The sequence below is a fragment of the Pongo pygmaeus genome, chromosome 10, assembly GCF_028885625.2.
Source record: "Pongo pygmaeus isolate AG05252 chromosome 10, NHGRI_mPonPyg2-v2.0_pri, whole genome shotgun sequence".
In the NCBI taxonomy this organism is placed as follows: Eukaryota; Metazoa; Chordata; class Mammalia; order Primates; family Hominidae; genus Pongo; species Pongo pygmaeus.
Window position 1 is genome coordinate 66,482,963 of NC_072383.2, and position 18,756 is coordinate 66,501,718.

At 41.4% G+C, this 18,756-nt stretch overlaps 1 protein-coding gene across 4 annotated transcripts in view; it reads left to right on the plus strand.

The window, feature by feature from the left end:
- Positions 1-3,818: 3,818 nt before the first annotated feature.
- The window catches only part of RAP1B (RAP1B, member of RAS oncogene family), a 51,015-nt gene continuing 36,077 nt past the window's right edge, over positions 3,819-18,756 (plus strand). Inside the window, exon 1 of one of the 4 annotated variants that reach the window (XM_054443538.2) lies at positions 3,819-4,056. The gene's annotated coding sequence lies outside the window, so the exon portion shown is untranslated. Of the gene's footprint in view, positions 4,066-18,756 lie in introns of all 4 variants that reach the window. The other 3 variants (XM_054443540.2, XM_054443539.2, XM_054443537.2) reach the window with 3 other exon arrangements.

Here is an 18,756-nt window from a genome sequence, read left to right on the forward strand (position 1 = left end):
TAGAAACAAGGTCTTACTTGTTACTGTGTTGCCCAGGCTGGTCTCCAGCTCTTGAGGTTCAAGTGATCCTCCCACCTCAGCCTCCCAAAGCACTGGGATTACAGGCGTGAGCCACCACACTTAGCCGATTTTCATATTTTTAAATGGCTAAAAGAAAAAAAAAAGAATATTTGGTGACACGTTAAAATTACTTGAAAGTCAAATTTTAGTGTCCATAAATAAAGTTTTAGTAGAATACAGTCAGGTCTATTCTTTATGTATTATCTATGGCTGCTTTTGTCCCACAATTGTAGAGTTGAGTGGTTGCAATAGAAACCATCTGTCTGGCCCACAAAGTCTAAAATATTTACTATCTGGCCCTTGACAGAAAAAGTTTGCAAATCCCTATTCACAGGAAGGCCAAACACAAGTGACAAAGAAAAGCAGCAATAAAATGTTTCAGGGATTCTAAAGAGAAGAGAACACATAAGGTTAGAAGTATCAGAAAAGAAGCTCTTTTTTTTTTCTTTTTTTTGTGAGACGGAGTCTCACTCTGTAGCCCAGGCTGGAGTGCAGTGGTGCAATCTCCACTAACTGTAACCTCCACCTCCCAGGTCCCGGTTCAAGCAGTTCTTCTCCCTCAACCTCCCGAGTAGCTGGGATTACAGGCATGTACCACCATGCCCAGCTAATTTTTGTATTTTTAGTAGAGATGGGGCTTCGCCATGTTGGCCAGGCTGGTCTTGAACTCCTGGCCTCAAGTGATCCGCCTGCCTCTGCCTTCCAAAATGCTGGGATTATAGGCTACAGCGCCTGGCCAAGAAGCTCATTCTTAAGAGAAAGTAGATAAACCTTGAATAATGGGCAAGGTATTTGCAGAATGAGATGGAATGGGAAGCGGCATTCCAGGCAGAGGAAATCATTCACCTATGCACAACAAAGAGATGGGGAAGCAAATTATGTGGGCAAGATGAAAAGTCCACTGTCCATTCTGACTGTAAATCAGTTTTAAGTGAAAGGAAAAAGTGAGACACAGGATTTTAATTTTATTTTGGTAGAGTAAGGGAGTAATTGAAGGCTCTTTGAGGAAGGGACTGACTTGCTTGGTATGCTTTAAGATAATCATCTGGCAACAATGTGTAGAATGAATCACAGCAGGAACAGACTGGAGGTCACCAGGCTGCAAAGGTCCAGGAGATGAGTTTTGCCAACCTAAATTTGGCAACTAAAAACTCACTAAGTATGGTCTTAGTTGAAATGGAAAAGAGGAAACACAATGAAAGACCGTGTCGAATTACTATCTAATAGATATGCCAATTGATGGATTATTCAAGAAGAGCAGAGAGCTAAGTGTCAGGCTTGAAGATTGGGTAATTTAAAAGATGGTGATACAATTAACGAAGGAAAAGGAAAAGAAACTGGTTTGGTTACAAAGATGATGAGTTCAGTTTGCACACATGACCAGTGCAAATTGCCAGTGGAATATCCTGGAGAAGAAGTCAAGGAAATAAATAGGAAAGAGGCTCAAACTGAAAAGTGAGTTCAGTGTTAAGAGATGCAGATTATGGTATTCTCTGCATAGTGATAACAGTTTAATACAAATAAGAATGATTTCCAGTCTAATAAGAGAAAATGTGTTTTTAATTAAATAGATTATTTTACATGTTCTCTCAAACTAAAAATTCTAGCTTCAATTTTCTAAAACCAATTTCTTTCTGGAAAAAAAAAATCAATTCCCCAAAGGACAAAGAGTTTTTCTAAAAAAAGAAAGAAAGAAAAAGCACAGTGTTCCCAGGTAACACTTCTGTGAGCTCAAAGTTTCAGACTTTGAGTTATCAAATTTTTATGCAATAACTGAAAAGTTAGTAAAGTCAAATTTATTTGTAATTCACTCATTCATTGAGAAGTTACAGTAATTCCAACGGACTGCTCTGAAATTTGCCTTTGAAACTTTCATTTAAAAAGGTTTTCTGAAAGAATGGATGTTAAGTGTTCTCATTAAAAAAATGCTAACTCAAGGCCAGGCGCGGTGGCTCACGCCTGTAATCTCAGCACTTTGGGAGGCCGAGGCGGACGGATCACCTGAGGTCGGGAGTTCCAGACCAGCCTGACCAACATGGAGAAACCCCGTCTCTACTAAAAATACAAAATTAACCGGGCGTGGTGACGCATGCCTGTAATCCCAGCTACTCGGGAGGCTGAGGCAGGAGAATCGCTTGAACCCGTGGGTGGGGGCAGAGGTTGCGGTGAGCCGAGCTCACGCCATTGCCTTCCAGCCTGGGCAACAAGAGCGAAACTCGGTCTCAAAAAAAAAAAAAAGAAAAAAAATGCTAACTCAGCCGGCGAGGTGAGTCACGTCTGTAATCCCAGCACTTTGGGGGGGCCCAGGCGAGCGTATCACCTGAGGTCAGGAATTCGAGACCAGCCTGGTCAACATGGGGAAATCCCCTTTCTACTGAAAATTAGCTGGGCGTGGTGGCGCGCGCCGGTCATCCCAGCTACTCGGGAAGCTGAGACAGGAGAATCGCTTGAACCTGGGAGGCAGAAATTCCAGTGAGCCAAGATCATGCCACTGCACTCCAGCCTGGGTGACAGAGCAATACTCTCAAAAAAAAAAAAAAAGATAACTCTGTGAGGTAATGTGACAATGTATACATTACTTCAAACGATCATGTTGTATACACAATAAATGCAGACAGTAAATAATTTAAAAAAATATTTTTCTAAGGAAATAGAAATTATCGAAATAGGTAATCTACCCAATTAACCTAAATTGTAAAACATTATAAAACAGAGAACTGTTATAATTCATTTTCATCTATTCATTTAACTTAGGTTAGCTTAGTTTTCAATCACTACATATTCTTAAACGGAGTGAACTTAGTCACATTCCATTTATCTTCCAAATTTATCAACGTTTATTATTTCAAGAATAATTTGTACGGGGCCTAATTAAATTATGAACCAAGAAAGTTAGTCTTAAATGACCCCTCAATCCCCACTTTTCCCTGCACTTTGCTCTCTTAATCTCCTCGCCCATCAAAACTGCTTCAAGAAAAAGTTCTGATAAGTTTCTTGTACTAAGGGTAAGAATGGTAAGTTCCCGTGTTAAGTTCCCGCCCTTTTTGGAACGAGGCATTTTGGAACAGAAAGTGTTTTCTGGTGCCCTGAAGTCACACGATAAACCTACCTGCCTATGGGTAATCCTGTGAAGTGAATAAAGCGTCCAGGCCATGCATTTAAATACGCAATTTATTTTAGTTATATAAATGGCGTTGGTTTAGGTGCAGGGTACAAACTTATTTAGAAATCATCGATTTGATAACTGCGTTTGGCACGGGAATTTGGAAGGAGTTCGCCCGGGTTAAGATACCAATGGATAAAACACTTGTCAATCCAGGAGAAAAGGCATCTCAAGAATGGAAAGACTTGCTGGCCCAGGCTCCCTCAGGGAGCTCTAGGTGTAGAAAATGAGCGCTCTCCGTTACTTCTCGGTTACTTTGCCCAGCACAAAGGACGACGCGAATACCAATAGACTGGACGAGTCAGTGACTACAGTTTGCATTAAGAGGCGGCGCCTTTTGGGTTTCGGAGGGTTCCACTGGAACCCACGAGGGTCAGGAACACCGACGCGCGGATTCCGCCCACCAGACAGCCTGGGGAAGCAAGCTTGAAGGCGCGGCGCAGCTAGAGAGAAGAACCTCGGCAGACATGCCGCCCAGAGGCAGCTAAGGGGCCCGTGGGCAGGGCCTGCGCTCCGGCTGCGCAGCAGGCCGGCTAGAGGCCGGCGCCGAGGACCCGGCGCGCGACGGCCCCGCCCCCTCGGTTTCCCTCGCCCCGCCCCCTAGGGCCCGCCCCTTCCCGGGCCGCGCACCCGCGCGCCCCGCCCGCGGGCGGAAGCTGGAGCGAGGCTGAACGCCTGACGTCAAGGCGACATCGCCAAACCTCGCCCAGATTCAGGCGTGTAAACCAGCCGGAGCGGCGCGGCAGCGGCAGGACCGCCGTGGCGCCTAGAGTAGCGACCCAGAGGGAGCGCAGGGCGACGCTGGCTGCAGGGACCCGGTGACAGCGTGAGAGGTTCGCAGAGTGAGTGCGTGGCCGCTGAGGGAAGCCGCGGCGGCGGCCGCGCGGGGCGGGGGCCGGGCGCCGGCTGAGGGGAGCGGGTGGGGTGCGGCGAGGCGCGGGCCGGGCGCGGCGGTCAGGGGCCCCGGCGGCGGCAGCCCCTCGGCGCGCGGCAGGTGGCGCGAGGGCCAGGCGCGGGGCCGGCGAGCGCGCTGCCTTGCGGGCCGGCGAGGAGGAGCCGCCGCCGCTGCGGGAGAACAGCGCGCTTTGCGGAAGGGGTCAAATGTCTGAAATATGGCGGAGGAAGTGAGAGCCCGAGGACCCCCCCCACCCGCCCGCTCTCTTCAGCCCGCGTCCGCCGCAGCTTCTACCGCCGCGCTCCTTTCCCCGCCGGCTCCCCCGAAGACTCGCTCCCCGCCGCGAGCCCCCTCGCTTGTCGCCTGGGTTCCCTCCGTGGTATGGGTGGAAGTTAGAACGGAAACCAGAAAGTTGTCCTTTGCGAAGACCCAGTTTCTCCCAGCCCCGAGCTAGGGCGAGGAGCCTTCGGGGGAAACCACTCCCAGGCGCCCCGCGGGCTTGAGCCTGACAGGGAAAAAGTTTGCCTGAAACGGGGCTGGCTTGCTCCATTTGTTGCGGGAAGTGGCAGGAAGGCAGCGGAGAGAGCCCCACCTAGTCTGGCAGCAGCCACCGTGTAGAGAAAAACTGTTAAAGGGGCCTTTCCCTTCGTCAGCAAGAGGAAATCTCTTTCTCTTACAGAGGGAGAGAAAATCCAGGAAGTTTGTCCTCTTCTCTTTTTCGCCATCTCGAGGTGTCTAATCCTAAAACTATCAGCGCCATGAATTTTATTTAAAACTACGCCCAATGAACCGAGCCCTTCGGGTTTTTCTTCTGAAAAACACTGATGTCTTTTGGAGAAAAGATCATTTTTGCAAGTTAAAGCAGATGGTTTCCTTCCCTTTCGCTTTCCCCCCTCTCCCACTCTCTTTAATAGTTTAGAAAAACGTTTTGGCCCTGTAACTTCTGATTGGTATGAATAGAAGCAGTTCTGTATTGCAGTAACGGGAAATCACATTTTTACGGGGTAGAAAGTTGACGCTAAATGAAGATTGTGATTTTAGTATTTTAAAATTAATTCCGTCTAATTGGATTTTGGTTTTGCTGGCAGCATCTAATATATGTCGAGTACTTAACAATTTAAAGCTCTGACTCGTAAATTTATTTTTCAGCTCTTTTTTTTGTAATTAGAATACTGTTTGGACTTGCTCAACAAGACCTTATCTTAACAAAAAGTAACTTATAGAAAAGGGAGACATTCATTTAACTTCAAGCCCATATTACTCTTAAAAGCTGACCCTTGAAATAGTATTTATTGAGTCATAGTGGAGTCATGGGACTTTTTAAGGGCCGGAAGGGACTATTTAGATCATCCAGACCCACCCTGTCATTTTATGGAGGAGGAAACTGAGGCCTAGATAAGATAACCAGTTAGTGGGTCCACTGACCTTTAGGACAGTAGTCTATCCGTAAGAGACAACATGGAGAAAGAAATACAACATTTTTATAGTGAATTATCATCTTACAAAGACTATTCTTCCCATATCGCACTTTTAAAAGTGGGTACCTTAGTCAAATAGGAAAAACCACTTGAGTAGTTTCATCCTCAGGTTTTAGGTGAGGAAACTGATACTCAGATTAAATAACTTTAAGCACACAGAGCCTGAATGGTAGTCTTATTTGAGCTCATCTGTGCTTTTAATCTGTACTACGTTAGGTGTTTTCACTTGCATTTCCTTGTTTGACGTTGACAATAAATCGTGAAGCTGCCTTATCTGAGGAAGTCCTAAAGTAAATCATTGGAACACATGTAGCCAGTTTGTTGTTTTTAATATGCCAGGTATCAAAATACAACTGCAGAACCAATACTAAACTGACTTAATTTTAAAATGTTGTATTGGGCATGAAAATGATTGCTCTGGCTGGGCGTGGTGGCTTACGCCTGTAATCCCAGCACTTTGGGAGGCCGAGCCGAGGCAGGCGGATCACTTGAGGTGAGGAGTTCGAGAACAGCCTGGGCAACATGGTGAAACCCCGTCTCTACTAAAAATACAAAACATAGCCGGGTGTAGTGGCTGCAATCCCAGCTATTCGGGAGGCTGAGGCACGAGAATCTGAACCTGGGAGGTTCAGATTGAACCAGCTTGAACCTGAGAGGCGGAGGGTGCAGTGAGCCGAGATTGCACTACTGTACTGCAGCCTGGGTGACAGAGCTAGACCCTGTCTTAAAAAAAAAAAAAAAAAAAAGGAGATAAGAAAATGATTGCTGTGCTCTCTTTTACGTTCTCCCCTCACCCCCGGCCGCGTGAAAGTCATCTCTCTTACCTTCTATGACACACATTATTTCCTGCCTCCTGTTACCATTATATATTATTTATTCCATTGAATTGTGAACTCCAACCACAAGATATATATTGTTTTGTATGCCTTAAAGCGCTGGCATGGTGCCTTGCAATAGACATTCAACACCAGTTAAATGTAAGTACCATGAGGGTAGGGACTTGATCCATTTCATTCTTCACAGTATTCTTCGTAGAGCTTTGCCTGGACACAGTGTAATGGTTAGCGTTTGAGTTTAGGGATTAATGGTAATGAACATTCAAAGAGAGGATACTTGAAGAGAACAGTGTAATCCTTTAAAAAGAAACATTTCCATATTGGTTTTGGAATCCCTTTTACTTGACAAATTGATTTTCGTTTTATCCTCAATCCTTTTCAGAATTCCAATATTTTCTCTTAGCTATATAAAGGTAAAATGACCCCCTCCCATAATAAAGAGCTACCATGTAAGGAGGGTATAGCAAAGAATTAATCATTAAAATAACTAGATCCATTTTTGTAAGGATCCTTTCAAGTGTATCTTCCTATCTAATTCAAGATTGGTGGAAGGTCTGTGCAAAGATTGATAACTTGGTAACTGATTAGACATGTTATTTTAAATGCAGTCTAAGATTTGGATGAAAAGGTCACGTTCAGGTTTTTTTGCCTTTTGTTGTAGGTACTCACTCGATAAATATTTATTGAGGTAGTGAAACTAATCTGAAATTGGATCTGATACAGAGAATTTGACCGATTTTACAAGGTGTCCATTTACTTTTTCCCCATAAGTATTGCTTAAATAGGCTGTTTTATTGACTATCACACAGATCTTACTGATTTGCATCATTTCCTTAAAGATGTAAAATAACCGTGTTTCTCTGTATGTTTGTGTTGCTAAAGAGGAGGTTGGGTATTGATCTGCAGTGTCCAGATTTGACTGGCACTAGGAGTAATTTAGCATTTATGAATTAGCTATTTACTGCTATTTTATAGCAGTGATGTTACATGTTCACTCTATAGAAAAGTTAGGTAAAGATTGGTCTTTCTTAAACTTTCTGAGACATAGGTTGTGACTAAAAATATGCCCTGGGTTTTCTTCCCCCTCCTGTCATTATTGAGGACTCCATGGTCTAAGAGATTAGGCTGAAGTTCTTGTTAGCCTTTTCAAATTGAATTGAATTTCAGAACAAGTTAAGACATTTTGGCTGATGCAATGATTCATTGTAACATTGGACAAAATTTTTAGTTCAGCCATCTATAAACAGGAGTACTGTACCATGGCTCTAGAAGCTAGTGTTTTTCTGTGTTCATAGATTATTTTGCAATTATATTGAAAGGTACTAATTACCATTTGAGGTCTTAAGTTCTTTGTAAATCTCATGAGTACAGTGGAAGCAGTAGCTACAAAAGAATAGATGAATTTATCCATTTGCAGTAAAAACTGACTTGTATATAATCTGTTGTACTTTGAACCCAGTTGAGCACTGGATTCTAAAACAAGTCTCTTTGGTCGTAGAGTTTCTATTTTAAACAAGAAAAGTTATCAGGAACTTTTGTGCTGCCTTAAAAACATCACTTTTTAAAATTCACCAGCAACAAAAAATAGTATCACTTACATTCCGTATTTCCTAACATTGGACTATTTATTCCTAATGTTGGTCAAATCAAGGGTACAGTAGCAACTGATTATTTAAGTAGTAATTTAGAAAGATTTTTTTTTCCTTTGAATCAGTAGAGGGTCAAAATTTTTAAAACTTTGCAAAGAACCTTAAAACAGGAAAAAATGAAAATGTAGGGGAAATGTACCAGTTTTTTTTTTAATTTAAATTCCCTAAAATGAAAATATTTACAACATGAATTGCAGAATTTCTGTCTGATTTTTATTGTACAGGAGGACTATATTCTGTGATATCAGTATACAACTCAAAATACAAAAAATTAGCTGGGCCTAGTGGGAGGTGCCTGTAATCCGAGCTGCTTGGGAGACTGAGGCAGGAGAATCGCTTGAACCTGGGAGGCGGAGATTGCAGTGAGCCAAGATCGCTCCACTGCACTCCTACCCAGGCGACAGAGTGAGACTCTGTCAAAAAAAAAAAAAATTTACTTGATTGTGTATGAGGTGCCTGCATACTAGAAATGTTCTTTTGAGTTACAAATCTGTCTCTGACCATAGAGAGTAATTATTTAATCTTGTGAGTTTGAATTTTATATCAAACCATTTCCTAAAGCTTACTTGTAATTACTTTTACTTTGTTTTTGTAGTTATACTACTATATATATATACGTCAGGAGATCCAGTCCATCCTGGCTAACACAGTGAAACCCCGTCTCTACTAAAAATACAAAAAATTAGCTGGGCGTGGTGGCGGGCACCTGTAGTCTCAGCTACTCGGGAGGCTGAGGCAGGTGAATGGCATGAACCCTGGAGGCGGAGCTTGCAGTGAGCCGAGACTGTGCCACTGCACTCCAGCCTGGGCGACAGAGCGGGACTCCGTCTCAAAAAAAAAATCCAAATTATTTACTAGAGTTTTTAATGGATGCTCACTTCCTTTATTCAGTCTATTTGCACAACAGTTAAAAACATTCAATCCCCCAGTACTGGAAGAAAATCACAAGTTAAGAGACCAGAATTCAGCTAAAATTTAAAAGGTCTCACTGATACCACGCCTGGCTAATTTTTTGTATTTTTAGTAGAGACGGGGTTTCACTGTGTTAGCCAGGATGGTCTGGATCTCCTGACCTCGAGATCTGCCTGCCTCGGCCTCCCAAAGTGCTGAGATTACAGGCGTGAGCCACCGCTCCCAGCCTTTCTTTTTTTTTTGTTTTGTTTTGTTTTTTGTTTTTTTGAGACAGAGTCTCGCTCTGTCAATCAGGCTGGAGTGCAGTGGCACGATCTCAGTTCACCACAGCCTCCGCCTCCAGGGGTCAAGCAGTCCTCCAGTCTAAGCCTCCCGAGTAGCTGGGAATACTGTGCCTGGCTAATTTTTTTTTTTTTTGAGACAGAGTCTCGCTCTGTCTCCCAGGCTGGAGTGCGGTGGTACAATCTCAGCTCACTGCAACCTCCACCTCCAGGTTCAAGCAATTCTCCTGCCTTAGCCTGCCAGGTAGCTAGTACTACAGGCGCACGCCACTGCACCCGGCTAAGTTTTGTATTTTTAGTAGAGAGGGGATTTCACCATACTGGTCAGGCTGGTCTCGAATTCCTGACCTCAGGTGATCCACCTGGCTCGGCCTCCCAAAGTGCTGGGATTACAGGCGTGAGCCACCGTGCCTGGCCACGTTTTGTATTTTTTGTAGAGACGTTTCGCCATGTTGCCTAAGCTCACCTCAAACTCGTGGGCTCAAGGGATCCGCCCATCTTGGCCTCCCAAAGTGCTGGGATTATAGGCATGAGCCATTGTGCCTGGCCCAGCATTTCACTAAGTAACTTTATTTTAAAAATATACAGTGAACTGATTGCCGAAGTGGTGGATTGCCTCTACCTGTTTCCTTTTCTTTGCCTTGTGGGAAGGGAAAAAGATGAAAGGAAACATGTTTTGTCTATTTAGTAGCAATTTTTGGTGAAAGCTTCTGGAGAGGAAATGGAAAATGCTGGGTAAAATGAAATTATAATTATCTGTGTATTCTAAAATTTATTCTTCTCACATTAGAATATATTTTTCAAAGTTACTTTATACTAAATTCAGGGACTTCCTAAGTTCTCAGTTAATAGAACTGAAAGGGTATCAATAAAATAAGGACTATAATCTATTTTTACTTAGTTTTTATCCGTCAAAAGGTATGTATGTTGCATCCAGCTGTTTGTTACCTTGTATTTTAAAGTTGCAGTTAGAATGTGGAATCCTATTACTACATTGTGCTAACATATTTGTGGCTGATGCTTCTAAGTTATCCACAAGCTTCTCAATACAATAGAAAATGCAGGAATTCCTCTGGAATCTTGAATTGAGGGATAGGATGAGATATATAACATATGTTATCTGTTGTTTTCTCCTACTGCTCTTGAAATAACAAACTTGAGATAGTGTACTGATTTGTATTTATAAGATTGGCTGAGTTCAAATATGTCTTTTTGATGTTCTTACCAATGTTTAGAATATAGAAAAGTATAAAGAAGAAAATGAGTATCATCCGTAATGCCATCACTACAGTGACTTTTTTAAAGCAAAATGTGTACTTTCCTTCTGAAGCTTTCCAGCCTCCTTGCCTCCTCAGTGAGAATGATGACATACTGTTGTTAGAGTTGTTGAGGATCAAATGCAGTATTACTCATAAATGTTTTATAAACCATAAAATAATATAGTAATGTACTATTTTTTTTTTTGACAGCCTCACTCTGTCACCCAGGCTGGAGTGCAGTGGCACAAACTTGGCTCACTGCAGCCTCAACCTCCCAGATTGAAGCCATTCTCCAGCCTCACTTCTCCAAGTAGCTGGGCCTACAGGCGCATGCCACCATGCCCAGCTAATTTTTGTATTTTTTGTAGAGACGGAGTCTCACCATGTTGCCCATGCTGGTCTGAACTCCTGAGCTCAAGTAATCTGCCTGCCTCCACCTCCCAAACTGGTAGGATTACAGGCATGAGCCACCATACCCAGCCGTATTAGTTCTTGTTCTATAAAGCTTTTTTTTTTTTTTTTTTTTTGAGATGGAGTCTGTCGCCCAGGCTAGAATGCAGTGGCACAATCTTCGCTCAATGCAACCTCTGCCTCCCAGGTTCAAGCAATTCACCTGCCTCAGCCTCTCGAGTAGCTGGGATTACAGGCATGTGCCACCACGCCTGGCTAATTTTTTTGTATTTTTCTTAGAGACGGGGGCTTCACCATATTGGCCAGGCTGGTCTTGAACTCCTCACCCTGTGATCTGCCCGCCTCGGCCTCCCAAAGTGCTGGGATTACAGGCGTGAGCCACCTTGCCCAGCCCTGTAAAGCTTTTATTCTCCTATGGCATTGCTTAAGAATCCCATTAAAGTATGAATAAGGACTAATAAATAATTGTGAGTTTTGATTAGTGTAACAAATGAATTACCTAGATCAGTATTTTCAAAGTATGGTCCAAGGAATCCTGGAGGTCCCCTAGACATTTTTGGTGAGTCTACAAGTGCAAAACTATTTTTATAATACTGAGACATTCTTTGCCGTTTTCTCTGTAGTGACATTTGTACCTGTAGTGTAAAAACAGTGGTGGATAAAACTGGCGCTTTAGAATAAACCAGGTTAGAGTACTTTACTGTCCTAGTAATCATTGTATTATTCACTGCCATGCAATCACATTTTTTTTTTAAGTTTCACCTAAATGCTCTTGATGAAGAAGTAAAAAAATTTTAAACTAAATCTCTACCTTTGTACACATCTTTTTAATATACTGTAACAAAATGGGAAGTATGCTTAAAACACTGGCGAGGCCATGGACAGCAAGCCTCCCAGCACTTTGGGAGGGTAAGTCCAGCTTGGGCAATGTAGTTAGAGCCCGTCTCTCCTATTTAAAAAAAAAAAAAAAAAAAAAAAAAAAGTTAGTGTGGTCATGCACACCTACAGCTACTCTGGAGGCTGAGGTGGAAGGATTTCTTGAGCCCAGGAGTTGGAGGCTGCAGTTAGCTGTGATCGTGCCACTGCACTTCAACCTGGGTGACAGAGCAAGACCCTGTCTCAAAAAACAAAACAAAAACACTTGGCAGCATACTGAAATATAATGGTTGTTTCTAGGGAAAGTATTTGTGTGATTGAGTCGCATGCTGAATCAGTCTTCGTATAATGCCATTTTTGCTTAAAAGAATGCCAGACTTGGGCATTAGGCTGACATTTTCCTGAAAACAGTGAGGCTTTGCTTTAGGGAAAATAGTGGTAGTATTTATGGTCGATGATAAAGTTCCTAGATTTTAAGCAAAAATTTTGGAAAGCTTGTATCAGCTGCTGTAAGTATATAATGAAATCTGTCATTATTTGGTTATCTGCATAACTGAGTCAGTATTTCCAAATGATCAACGCATAGTATTATAAAAATCATACATGGGTAAGAAATCTTTCCAAAGTGTCAGCTAGACCAGTGGATTTTAATGTTACAGAGAACATAAAGTTTTATCAATAAGGTATCCTATTCCATATTGCGACCAATTGCTGAGCTTTGGTGTAGTGTCAAAGACCAATATCCAGATTTATCTGAAAATGCTATTAAAATATTCCCAACTGTCTGATGTATTTTGTATTACTTATTTTTCCATGCTTTGCTCTCAGTGTTTAATGTCTTCTTTGATTTATTTTGTTTATATTTTTGTTGGAAACAGGAATGGGAGCCATAGATAAATGTGAAGCAATGTTTTCATGTGCTTTATCTTAAAATCTCCTATTAATATATAATCAGTTTAAGTTTAACTTCTTTGTAGTCTTCTCTGTGCAGTCCATTCAACTTTTGGTCTTGGTAATGGATTAGATAAGTTATTTTTAAGCCTATTTTTGGTTTTAATATTTGTTTTGTATACCTGACTGCTCATCTATAGACAGAATTCCCTTGTGTCCAAAGTCTAACATAATCCTTAAGTAGATTTTTAGTAGTTGACTTTCTCAGTTTTAAAATATTTGGTAACTTTCCCATAGTAAAGCTGTAAGTTTCAAGTTTAGTAATGTCTTTTTGACCTGAGAATTTGGTGTGTTGTCTTACCTTAAGTAGACACTTTTCAAAAACACACCTGTAGAATGATCCTTTTTTTTTTTTACCTTTCAGGAGAATGCTGTTTCTTGGTTGTTGGTTTTTTTTTTTTTTTTTTTTTTGAGACTGAGTCTCTCTGTTGTCACCCAGGCTGGATTGTGGAATGCAGTGGTGCAATCTCAGCTCATTGTAACCTCCTCCTCCCAGGTTCAAGTGATTCTCTTGCCTCAGCCTCCCAAGTAGCTAGGATTGCGGGCACCACCACCATGCCTGGCTAATTTTTGTAGTTTTAGTAGAGACAGGGTTTCACCATATTGGCCAGGCTGGTCCCGAACTCCTGACCTCAGGTGATCCAACCACCTCGGCCTCCCAAAGTGCTGGGTAAAGCCACTCCATGGCCTTCTTTTTTATGTTAATTTAAAAACATTTGTAGCAATCCTTGTTAAACTGTTTTTATAAACTCATGGGATAAGTCCAAATTATATTTTCCTTTTTTTTTGAGACAAGGTCTCACTGTCAGCTAGGCTTGAGTGCAGTGTCACAACCACGACTCACTGAAGTCTTGACCTCCCGGGCTCAGTTGATCCACCTCAGCATCCTGAGTAGCTGGGACTACAGGCGCATGCCACCACACCCAACTAACTTTTGTATTTTTTGTAAAGACAGGGTTTTGCCATGTTGCCCAGGCTGGTGTCAAACTCCTTGGCTCAATCGGTTTTCCCACCTCAGTCCTCCAAAGTGCTGGGATTACAGGAGTGAGCCACCACACCGGTCTGGTTCCACATTTTAAAGGATTTTTAGACTGTGTTTGGATCAAGTAATCAGTTTCAGATTAGGAAAGTGTTAGGAAGGATGGTTAAGTTACAGTTTGTATTGTGCAGAGTTTCTTGGAAATTTAGTGCCAGTTATTTCCCTAGAGAGATTAAAATGGAGAGAAAAGAGAATTCAGTCTGAACACCAGTGTTGCAAAGAACAAAGTTGACACCAGAGGAAGAAAAAGGTTTAGGGAAGGAATACCTGTGAAAATGCTAACTTCAGGGTAGCTTCAGGGATGAAGCATTATAGAACTCCTGCCTGCCTGAGCTAATCCCATAGAGAGCAAGGGAATTTAACAGGAAGCTTTAGTGCTCCCTGTATTAAATAATTAACTGGTCAGCTGTTCTAGCAGTTCTGAATTAGGGAACATACTGAAGTCATATTTTATGTCCAGGACATCCAAATTAGTCACAAGGTTGTCACTGACTATTATTTATAGAGTTTTAGTTGCTAGTTGAAAATATTGCATTAAATCCTTCTATTTTAGTTTGTTTATACTTGTGTTTTTTTCTTCCAGGAGCTCTCAACTTAATCATCTTTCAGCAAAAAATAATTAAGACTAGGTTTGCAAGCTTTTAAGGACAGAAAAAGCATTTATAACGTTTCTCTGTTTAGATGAAAGTGATGATGATTAATGATGGTGATAATAGGCAATGAAGAGGTGAAAGGGCAGGAAGTAGAGCAGAAAAGAGTGACGATGGTGATTAAGAGGTTCTTGTTAAGTGCAGGACTACTGTTAAAAGCAATTCACTTCACAGTTCTGGTCAACAGGAATGATAAACTCAACATTGAAAAACACTTGTGATGCTTTAGTGGTTGATACATCTTACCCATCAGAAGGTCCTATGTAGAGGATAAACTGGCATTATGTGTGAGTTAGCAAGACTATAGTCTTAAAATTTCATCACTAAGCAGTTTGACTGGAGAGCCTTTGACTAATTCTGCTCCCCAGCAGTCCCTTATGTACTTTCCTCTGGACCTTCAGGTGCTCAAATTAGACCTTTATTTCATTGTCCTCATATGTTTTAGCTCATTCCATTGGGTGTGAAATCAAATCTGAGAACTCAGGTATTTGTTTTAAGTAGTTAGACGTTTTATTGTACTCTGTTGTCTTAAAAAGCATGGTTTAGTGGTGGTAACATTGACCTAGGTGACAGACTTCAGTTTAGTCTCTGGCACTGGTCATGAAACCTTGAACAAGTTAACTCCTTTCTTAGGACCTTATCTTTATGTAGAGAAAGTCGGACTAAATGGCTGTTAAGGTCTTTTTGGGCTTTCAAATCCTGTGTTTCTGTGATACCACCCTTGTTTAAGCCACAGTCATCTCTTGTCTGGACTCACAGGAGCTTCCTAACTTGTTTTCATTTTTGTCCTTCCCCACGTTATTTTCTACCCAGAATACAAAGTGACCTTTTTAAAAATGTAAAAATGTAAATCAGATCATGTAATACCCTCTGGTCCCAATTTACCCTTAAGAACCAGTTCCTTATCAAGGCCTAGAAGGTACTGTATAATCCAGTTCTTGCTTACTTCACAACTTCATCCCCATTACTCACTAAGCTCTAGCCAGCTGTACTTCTTTCTGTGACAATATTTTGCCAGTCCTCTGCAATTCTGCCTCAGTCTCAACAGTGGATCTCAGTTCAGATGTCACATTTACAGAGTTTTTTCCTGATCACCTTATATAAAGGAGCATTCCTCTTCATTACCTCTGTAGTTCTTATCATAATCAATAATTATATTTATCCATTTGTTTACCTCTCATCCCCTCTAAACTGTTTCAGGAGGACAGGAAGATCATGTTACTTTTCCACCACTATCTCAAATGGTTAGCCCAATAACTGCCTAGTGCTCAAGAGAATTATTTTAGTTAAAAAAATATATAAAGTGTGTAACAGTTTGTCCATATCAATTTCCATAAGCTACTCCTTAAACTGGTTTTTTTCTTTACTCTTTTGATAGCGGCCTGGTCTCGTAATCTTGCCCAGGCTAGTCTGGAACTACTGGGCTCAAGGATCTTCCTGCCTCAGCCTCCCAAAGTGCTGGGATTTACAGGTGTGAGCCACCACACCCAGCCTTAAACTAATTTTTAAAGTTTTATATCTATGTCCAACTATAATTCCTCATTTTTTATTTAGGTCATCTGTCTCTTGAGGACTATTTGATCTGATTGCATGTTATTGAAAGCTAATTGTTCTTAGTTACTATATGTTAGGATTAAATTGAGTAATTTTGCACAAAAGGTTTTTAGCAAAGACATGAAAAGTTAACCAGTATAAAACTGTTAGCAGTTCAGAATATCCAAATGAGCGATATAAATGAGTGCTTATTAGAGTCAAAGGAAGAAGTGAAACCCTTAGGATCTAGTAGTTAGAAAAGACAATAAAAATAAGGTAGAATCTGCATATTAAAGGAGTTTTAGATTAACAGTGAATTACAGTGAGCAGCACTACAGAAATTGAAGTAAATTCAAGAGTGTTTTGCTCTGGTAGATGTTTATAAAATTGATTATAGGGCCATAATCCTTTATCTATATATAACCTTTGGTGCCAGGTATTTTTGGATTTCAGAATTTTGAGGAAAGATTTGTTTTAGATTTTAGAGTAATCAAACACAATATTAATGTGAAACATGGATAGTCACATTAAGTGAGAGAAATAAAAGATAAAAATAGTCTCCCATCAGTGCTCAGATGAAGTTTTGCCATTATATATTAGGTCAAGCTTTGCCACCAACGTAGTTATAGAACTTTGAGTTTTCAGAGATTTTAGGATTTCAGAATTTCTGTAAGAAATCGGTTTCAGGCTGGGTCCAGTGGCTCACGCCTGTAATCCCAGCACTTTGGGAGGCCAAGATAGGTGGATCACGAGGTCAGGAGATCGAGACCATCCTGGCTAACACGGTGAAACCCATTTCTACTAAAAATACAAAAATTTAGCCGAGCATGGTGGTGCACGCCAGTAGTGCCAGCTACTCAGGAGGCTGAGGCAGGAGAATTGCTTGAAACCCAGGAGGCGGAGGTTGCTGTGAGCTGGGATCGTGCCATGGCATTCCACCCTGGGTGACAGAGTGAGACTCTATCTTGGAAAAAAAAAAAAGAGAGAGAGAAATTGGTTTCAAATGAGTTAAAAAGGCTTTATTCATTACTGTTTGGAGAAGATACCAGGGTCTGAAAATGTTACTTTGAAGCAATTAGCTTTAGAAACCCTCTTTGCCAAGGAATTGTTTGACCCTGACTCAGGATGGAATGCACCGCTGAGGGTGATGAGTCTTTTAGGGTATGGGAGAATCCTAATTCCGTAATTGCAGAGTCCAGTTAAATCTTTGGAAATAGTTAAGATTGGTGCCTAACAAACACTAACATTTTTTTAAATGTTTAAATATTGAGAGCTCATAACTTAACCACAGTTTCATCTTGATAATTTTTTTAGTCTTATAAGGTATTAGGCAGTTTGTTTCCTAATAATGTTTTTAAGAATTATTTGATACATTTAATTGTAAAGTAAGAATACAATAGAAGATTAGAATAGGAATATTATAAATAGGACTAATGTAATCCTCATTTAAAAATCCTCAAACCAGATACAGTGGCTCATGTCTGTAATCCCAGCGCTTTGGGAGGCCAAGGCAGGCAGAGCACTTTGGGAGGCCAAGGCGGGCAGAGCACTTTGGGAGGCCAAGGCGGGCAGAGCACTTTGGGAGGCCAGGGCGGGCGGATCACTTGAGGCCAGAAGTTCGAGACCAGTCTGGCCAACATGGTGAAACCCCATCTTTACTAAAAATATGAAAATTAGCCGGGCATGGTGGTGTGTGCCTGTAGTCCCAGCTACTCAGGAGGCTGAGGCAGGAGAATTGCTGGAACCTGGCAGGCAGAACTTGCAGTGAGCTGAGATCGTGCCACTGCACTCCAGCCTAGGCGACAGAGTGAGACTCCGTCTCAAACAACAACAACAACAACAACAAAAGCTCCTCGACTGAACCATTTGGTAGTGACAAGGATTGAAGTAAGTATCTGAAGAGGCTTACTTAGAAACTCAGAATTGGTTACAGGAAGTGACTGCCCACTTTCCATGTTTTCTTCAGATGCTCTGGTTATTCTAACAGCCTAGTTAACCACCCAGACTTTGGTTCTCATTGCCTTTATCCATTTGTTTGGTGTATATACTAATGTTCAGTGATGCAAACGTAATGCATGTAATGTTTTTTGGATACCGTCTTATCACTTGTAGAATTGCCATGATAGGCATTTTTTGGAACTACTTTAAGTGCTTGCTGGCCTAGTAATTATGCAAGTAAGTAATTAAGTGTTTATTCATATGTGAAAGCCCAATGTAAGCATTATTTATGTCTTCAGTGAAGTGTGGTGTGCCTTTCATTTTTCTGACTGGTCTTTATTTTACGGAATTCTAAATGGATCTTTGAATAAACTGAAGAGGGTAGATTATAAAAGGAAGAACTGTTAAATTAGTCAAAAACAACTTTATAACACAATTAGCTGCATAAGCCAGTGCGTGCGTAAGCACGTAGTATAAATGCTTAGGTTGAAATACTAAAATTATTATTAGAGAAAATTATACGAAGTGCCTATGCTCCCACTATGTTTTGTTACTTGGTTAATTTTTCTCCTCAACTTCTGGCAGGTTTACTGGGGAATTTTCCATTAGGAATATTCTGGTCCTTAAGTTTCATTTTGAATGTATAATCATGCAGATTATGAACCCACAAGCTAAAATCAAGGCATTCTTTTTTAAAGTTTCAGATGAGGCTGGGTGTGGTGGCTCATGGCTGTAATCCCAACACTTCAGGAGGCCGAGGCGGGTGGATCATGAGGTCAAGAGATCGAGACCATCCTGGCCAACATGGTGAACCCCCCCCCCGCC